The sequence below is a fragment of the Pan paniscus genome, chromosome 9 (assembly GCF_029289425.2).
Source record: "Pan paniscus chromosome 9, NHGRI_mPanPan1-v2.0_pri, whole genome shotgun sequence".
Taxonomy (NCBI): domain Eukaryota; kingdom Metazoa; phylum Chordata; class Mammalia; order Primates; family Hominidae; genus Pan; species Pan paniscus.
The window spans coordinates 50,794,563-50,803,086 of record NC_073258.2 but is presented as its reverse complement, the minus strand read 5'-3'; the positions used below and the strand labels follow the sequence as shown (position 1 = coordinate 50,803,086).

The following is an 8,524-nucleotide window of genomic DNA, read 5'->3' as shown; positions in this document are numbered from 1 at the left end:
CAAGCAGAGAATAAAATGAAGAACTCAACCGATTTTACAACAGCTGCAAAAAAAAAAAAAGCAATATAGCTAACCAAGGAGTCAAAAGCCCTCTACAAGGAAAACTACAAAACACTGCTGAAAGAAAACATAGATGACACAAAAAATGGAAACACATCCCATGCTCATGGATCGGTAGAATGAATATTGTGAAAATGACCATACTGCCAAAAGCAATCTACAAATTCAAGGCAATCCCCATCAAAATATCATTCTTCACAGAACTGGAAAAAGGAATTCTAAAATTCATATGGAACAAAAAGAGAGCCCACATAGCCAAAGCAAGGCTAAGCAAAAATAACAAATCTGGAGGCATCACATTATCTAATTTCAAACTATACTATTAGGCCATAGTCAACAAAACAGCATGGTTCTGGTACAAAAACAGACAAACAGACCAATGGAACAGAATAAGGAACTCTTAAATAAACTCAAGTACTTACAGCTAACTGTTCTTGAACAAAGCAAATGAAAACATAAAGTGGGGAAAGGACACCCTTTTTAACAAATGGTACTGGGCTAATTGGCTAGCCACACGTAGGATAATGAAACTGAATCCTCTTCTCTCAACAAAAATCAACTCAAGATGGATTAGGGAATTAAACTTAAGAGTTTAAACTATAAAAATTATAGAAGATAACATTGGAAAAACCCCTCTAGATGTTGGCTTAGGCAAGGATTTTATGACCAAGAACCGAAAAGCAAATGCAATGAAAACAAAGATAAATAGCTGGGACTTAATTAAAAAACAGAACTTTTGCACAGCAAAATGAATAGTCCGCCAGAATAAACAGACAAACCACAGAGTAAGAGAAAATCTTCACCATCTAAACATCTGGCAAAGAACCAATATGCAGAAACTACAACGAACTCTAACAAATCAGTAAGAAAAACACAAACAATCCCATGAAAAAGTGGGCTAAGCACATGAATAGGCAATTCTCCAAGGAAGACATACAAATGACCAACAAACATGATAAAATGCACAACACCTCTAATGATCAGGGAAATGCAAGTCAAAACCACAATGCACTATCACCTCACTCCTGCAAGAATAGCCATAATCAAAAAATCATAAAACAGTTGATGTTGGCATGGATGCCGTGAATAGGGAACACTTCTACACTGCTGATGGGAATGTAAACTAGTACAGCTGCTGTGGAAAACAGTGGTGAGATTCCATAAGGAATAAAAGGTAGAACTACCATTTGATCCAGCAATCCCACTACTGGGTGTCTATTAGAGAGGAAAAGGAGTTATTATACAAAAAAGATATTTGAGCATGCATGTTTATAGCCACACAACTCCCAATTGCAAAATCGCAGAATCAACCCAAATGTCCATCAATCAACAAGTGAATAAGGAACTGTGGTATATATATAGGATGGAATACTACACAGCCATAAAAAGGAATGAATTAACTGCATTTGCAGTTACTGGATGAGATCAGAGACTGTCATTCTAAGTGAAGTAACTCAGGAATGGAAAACCAAACATTGTTTATTCTCACTGATATGCGAGAGCTAAGCTATGAGGATGCAAAGGCATAAGAATGATACAATGGACTTTGGGGACTTGGGAGGAAGAATGTGAAGGAGGCGAGGGATAAACGACTACAAATATGGTGCAGTGTATACTGCTCAGGCGATGGGTGCAACAAAATCTCACTAATCACCACTAAAGAACTTACTCATGTAACCAAATACCACCAGTATCCCCAATAACTTATAGAAAAATAGACACATAAAAAATAAAATAAAATTCTCCAGAAATTTCTGCATATTTGAAAGTTAAGTTAATCACTTTTTAACAACTTATTGGTGAAATAAATTACAATGGAAATTAGAAAATATTTTGAGCTTAATATTTATAAAAATACAACCTACCAATGTTTGTTAAAGCCACTTCAGATCCAGCTGTGGCTACAAGGGGCCAAGGAACAACTCAGACCACTGCTTCAGATGATGAACACTGTGAGTTTTGAAGGCTTCCATGTGGTGTTAAGTCTGCAGGTGCACAAAATGCAAGAGATGAGGCTTGGGAGCCTCCAACCAGGATTCATATGATGTCTCAAAAAGCCTGGAATTTCAGACTGAAGCCTGCTGCAGGGGTGGAGCATCGCAGAAGATCTGTGATCTGTGCTAGGGCAGTGCAGAGAGGAAATGTGTGGTTGGAACCCACACACAGAGTACCCACTGGGGCACTGCCTAGTGGAGCTGTGAGAAAAGGACTGCCATCCTCCAGACCCCCAAATGGTAGATCCATCAGAAGCTTGCACCCTGCACCTAAAAAAGCCACAGACCCCCTCAAGAGCAACAGAAGACATTAAGAGCAACTGTGCTGGCTGAACCCTGTAAAGCCAAATGAGTGGAGCTACCCAAGGCCTTGGTAGCCTACCCATTGCACCAGTATGCCCTGGATGTGAGGCATGGAGTCAAAGATAATTGTTTTGGAACTTGAAGATTTAGTGACTGCCCTGCTAGATTACAGAATCGCATGGGGCCTATAACCCCTTTCTTAGGCTGATTTCTTCATTTGGAATTACTCAATTCCTATACCTTTTTGTATTTTGGAAGTAAATAGATTGCTTTTTATTTTACACACTCAGGTGGAAGGGACTAACCTTGTCTCAGACAAGACTGGACTGTGCACTTTTCAGTTAATGCTGGAATGGGTTAAAACTTTGGGGAACTGTTAGGAAGGCATGATTATATTTTGAAAGTTGAGAAGAACGTGAGATTTTAGAGGGAATTTTCTGATGGTTTAATACCATTACCCCTTGGTGCTGTCAACATGACAGTGAGTTCTCATGAGACCTTGTGATTTATAATTTTGTGGTACTTTCCCCTGTTACTCCTGCTGCCGTCTACTAAGATGTACCTGCTCCCACTTTGCCTTCTGCCATGATTGTAAATTTATTGAGGCCTATCCCAGAAGTTGAACAGATGCCAGAATCCTTCTTCCTGAACAGCCTGTGGAACAATGAGCTAACCAAACCACTTTTCTTTACAAATAACTCAGTTTCAAGTATTAATAATTTTTACAGCAATGCAGGAATTAACTACTACAAGGAATGTCTAAAAATGTGATAGTACAAATCTTAATTTGGGGATGTAGTGATAAATGCTGACATAAATCTGCTTGAGTTTCAATGGAAAGCCAAAGCATTTAATAAGTGACTCTAATCATGCAGAAATGGAACCCCAAACTTTCTTCACCCCTCTGCACTGGTAAGCTGCTAATATTTCTACTCACACTGTCAAGCTTTCATCTATTTCGGGAAATAGAATGGAGAAGTGAATGTAGTTTCAACATGCCTCTGTGCAATTCAGTAATAAGGTAAATATTTAAGGGGTGAGAAAATCATGGCCAGTAGACCCACATTACAAAAAATACAAAAAGAAAGATTTCCTCAGAACAAAGAAAGCAATATTACTTGAATACCAAGTTTATCAAAAGAATGAAGATAGAAATAATACATACAAAATAATAATTATTCTCTTAATTGACTTATAAAATCAACGGTTTAAGGTGAAATTAATAAGAATATATTCTGGAGTTTATAACATGTAGCAGTAAAGTATATAAAACAATTTCAAAGTGCTGTGGGATATAAGTAGAATTACACTCTCGAAAGATTTTTCATTTCTATTGAGAAACTGAATCCTACCAACAGCCAGCTTGGAAGTGGATCCTTCCTAAGCCAAGCCTTCATATGAGACTGTAGTCCCAACCAGCACCTTGATTAGAGCTTTGTGAGAGACCTTGAAGCACAGGAACCAGCTAACCCCTTCTTAGTTTTCTGATCTACAGTAATTGAGAATGAGTACATATTGTTTGAATCTCTAAGTGTTGGAATAATTTGTTATGACTAAATAAATAACTCATATATAGAATATGCTTCAAATATTGAAAATTATGCCATAAATATTTAGTGAACCTATGAATCAAAGAAAAAGGTATAATGGAAATAAGCAAATACTTAGAGCTAAGCAATAATGGAAACATATCAAAATGTGTGAGGTGTGATTAAAACAGTACTTAAAGAAAAATGTATAGCTATAAATGCTTACACTTAAAATTAATGTTTAAAAGCAGCCATCTGAGCCTTCCCCTTAAGAAACAAAAACAAGAAGAGCAAATAAAAGCCAAGCTATTTAAACAAATGGACATCATAAATATAAGACTGAAGTTCAATAACATGAAAAACATAAGATAGAAAAAGTAAATTAGCCAAAAGTTCATACTTTTATAATAAAACTGATAAACTGCTAGCAAGAGTGAGCAGGAGAAAACAAAGAAACTTTCAAATGACTGGTACCAGAAATAAACAAATAATCATCCCATAGATCATTTAGCCTTTATTTTTTTATTTTTATTTATATGTATATATATATATACATTTTATTATACTTTAAGTTCTAGGGTACATGTGCACAACGTGCAGGTTTGTTACATATGTATACATGTGCCATGTTGGTGTACTGCACCCATTAACTCATCATTTACATTAGGTATATCCCCAATGCTATCAGTCCCCCCTGCCACCAACCCACAACAGGCCCTGGTGTGTGATGTTCCCTTTCCTGTGTCCAAGTGTTCTCATTGTTCAATTCCCATCTATGAGTGAGAACATGTGGTGTTTGGTTTTTTGTCCTTGCGATAGTTGGCTGAGAATGATGGTTTCCAGTTTCATCCATGTCCCTGCAAAAGACATGAACTCATCCTTTTTATGGCTGCATAGTATTACATGGTGTGTATGTGCCACATTTTCTTAATCCAGTCTATCATTGTTGGACATTTGGGTTGGTACCAAGTCTTTGCTATTGTGAGTAATGCCTCAATAAACATGCATATGCATGTGTCTTTATAGCAGCATGATTTATATTCCTTTGGGTATATATGCAGTAATGGATGGCTGGGTCAAATGGTAAGAACTCAAACAAATTTACAAGAAAAAAACAAACAACCCCATCAAAAAGTGGGTGAAGGATATGAACAGACACTTCTCAAAAGAAGACATTTATGCAGCCAAAAGACACATGAAAAAATGCTCATCATCACTGGCAATCAGAGAAATGCAAATCAAAACCAAAATGAGATATCATCTCATACCAGTTAGAATGGCGATCACCAAAAAGTCAGGAAACAACAGGTACTGGAGAGGATGTGGAGAAATAGGAACACTTTTACACTGTTGGTGGGACTGTAAACTAGTTCAACCATTGTGGAAGAAAGTGTGGTGATTCCTCAGGAATCCAGAACTAGAAATACCATTTAGACTTTAAAAGGATAGAAAGATTGTTATGAAAAACATTATCTCGATTTATTTCACAGCTTAGGTGACAGGTAAAATTTAGGAAAAGTACAACCTTCTAAAAATGACACAAAGAGAAATTGAAACACTCCCATATCCTTCCATGTAATTAGATACGCTTACTTGGAGATAACATGATAGTGTTTTAGAAAACCCTAAAGAATCTACAGACATATCTTTCTAAAAATAATAACTGAATTTAACAAGCTTATGGAACTCAAGTGCCAAATAAATAATTCAATATCCTTTACATATAATAGCGACAATAACAATTGGAATTTTGTTTCAAATTAAAAACCTGTGATGCAATCTAAAAACATAAATACTTAGGAATAGATGAGGAAGATCCCTACACTAATAAAAACAAAACGCTCCAAAACCAAATATTTAAAATACATAATAGATACATTGTATTCAGGAATTACAAACCCAATGTTGTTAAGATGTTGTTAGTGTAAGATGATTTATACATCCAACTCAACATGAATAAAATTCCATTACACTATTTTTGAGATGTAGACAATTGTTCTACATGCTGATCTGCAAAGCGACTTTGCCCCTTCTCCATCAAGGGTTATCTTCTTTTTCTGTAAAACCTCAAATCTGTGGTAGTCATGTGATGACTCTGACCAACAGAACATGGTTCCAGTGACATTGTGCCAATTCTGCAAATACCCATTAACTGGCCCGACATCTCTACCTTCTGCCACTGGGATCTCTGAGCACCATGTAAAACAAGTGACTATCCTTTTGGTTCTTCATCTAAATGGATAAGAAGAAGGACCCAGGGATCTCTTACAGTCATCTCTTCCAATATACTATAAATGTGAATTAAGTTATTCTGCATCCTACAGACTACCCAGTTATCAGTTCAATAAGACAGTGACTTCAGACCTTCACCCCAAAGCAGAAGATATACCCAGCCAACCTGCCTGAATTCCTGGCACACAAAATTTTGACATAAAATGAAATAGTCATTGTTTGAACTCACAAAAACTGTGAAGCCTTGCACCATGCATGAAGGGAGGACCAGAATAAAAAGTGGCACCTCCAAGTGTGGTGATTCCATAACAACAATTCAAAGCATATTGCATTGGCTATAGTGCCCAAAAAAAGAAGCCTCCAGGATATTGCAAGTGAAAGCTAAAAAGACAGAAGTAAATGTTCTGGAGGAAAGGGAAGAGACTGAGTCACTATCCAGTGCTGGAAACGTTTAGTAATTCTGTCACCTGTAGTAAAGTAGAAAATAAAAAGTGTATCTAAGTGAATAGATGGTTTTGGCTAAAATTTAAGTAGAATGTGGAAAGTTACCACTGTTTCTTATAGAAGCTTATCTTACCATAAGGCATAGGGGTTTTTTTAATAAAAAATAACTTAAAACATTAACTGTTACACTTTCAAACAGAATTTACAAGACTCATCAAAATCAAAGTCATTTCAAAGTTGTGGATGTTAAGACCCTCTCATAAATATTTTAAACTAGACAAACATAATTCTAACATCCTTAAGAATACTATCTCACTACACATAGACTTTCAGCCCAAGTCTGAGAAGGGCCAGTTTCAAAGATATCTGTGAGTATGCTGCTTGTGAGTATACTAAAGCAAGCATCATAGGCTTCACTTGTGAACAGGAGGATCTATTTTAATTGCCCAGTCCTCTCTTTCTCCATTGAGTTCTGGGCATGTGGAGGAGATACACTGTCTCAATCGATTTGTAAATAGAGAAAAACCATAATTTTAAAAGTGCACAATGGAAACTGCAACCAAGGAACCCCATCCACACTCAGTCTGGATATAGAGTTTGAGATCTTGAATATCAAACAGATGCCACGATGGGATGATTTCTTAATTGAGCTGGGAGCTTCTAAATCCAGCCTCCTCAAACTAGGAAACCTTAATTGACCTTAGAAGTCTAACAATCTCATGGGACAGATGTTGTCTACATACACCTCTACTAAAAGAAGAGGAACACTCATTCTAACTATAGTTTAGTTTTTATGCCAGAGTTTTTTTACATTGGTTTTTACAGCAATTCTCATCTCTACATTTCTCAGTGTGTATATTAATGGATTCAACATGGGTGTGTGATAACTGTATAAAACATAGTCATGAATTTATCAATAGGAAAGTTCAAAACAGGTCTAACAAACAGAAAAATCAGGGAACAAAAAACAGGACAGCCACAGTGATGCAGGAGATGCAGGCAGAGAAGGTTTTACACCTCCCTTCCTGACTGTAAGTTTTAAGGGAGTTTAGAATGACTCCATAGGAGATTAGTAGAAGGGTGAAGACAAACATACACATAGCTCCACCACTGGCCACAACAGTGAGGCCTATAAAGTAGGTATCAGTGCATGCCAGTTCCAATAATGGGTACACGTCACAGACAAAGTGGTCAGTGACACTGGCACCACAGAAAGGGAGATTGTACACAACAATTTGAAACACAGAATTCATAAAACCACCAGTCACAGCCATCAGCAAGAGAAGGATGCAAACCTGTCGATTCATGATGGTAAAATAGTGCAGTGGCTTACAGATGGCCACATAGCAATCATAGACCATCCCCACCAGTAGGAAGACCTCAGCACCACCAAATAAGTGGTCTTTAAATAGCTGCCCCATGCATGCTGTGAAGAAAATAGTCTTTTTGTCATGGAGTAACTCTACAGTCAATTTGGGACAAATGGCTGTGGAATATGCAGCATCTATAAATGACAGGTAGACAAGGAAGAAGTATATTGGGGAGCCCAAGGAGGGACTGGCAATAATAGCCACCACAATGAGCAGGTTCCCCACCGTAGTCACAATGTATGTGAGTAAAACCATGACAAATAATGCATTTTGCACATCAGGATCCTGAGTGTTGCCCAAGAGGACAAATCCTGTAACATTGTTACTCATTCCCCTTTACTCTTCTCTAAGGCTTGTATCAGTGTTGAGAGCTCAGGAGAACAGGACCTGTAATGAAATAGTGAACAGGAATATGAATACATCCATGATGTCACAGAGCACGTCTTCATCGTTGTATCCTCAATAGTGATTTACACACACGACAAACATTTTGTAAGTCTCCACTGAGTTTCTTATCTCCTCAAAGATTTTAGTTTCAGCCTATAGGTAACAGCTTCTGCCTCTAAGTTTTTGTGAATATTCTGTACAGAAG

General features: G+C 37.2%; 1 pseudogene; it reads right to left on the bottom strand.

Annotated features, from left to right (window-relative positions):
* Positions 1 to 7,346: 7,346 nt before the first annotated feature.
* On the bottom strand, positions 7,347 to 8,262 carry LOC100983409 (olfactory receptor 4A5-like; annotated as a pseudogene).
* Positions 8,263 to 8,524: the final 262 nt, after the last annotated feature.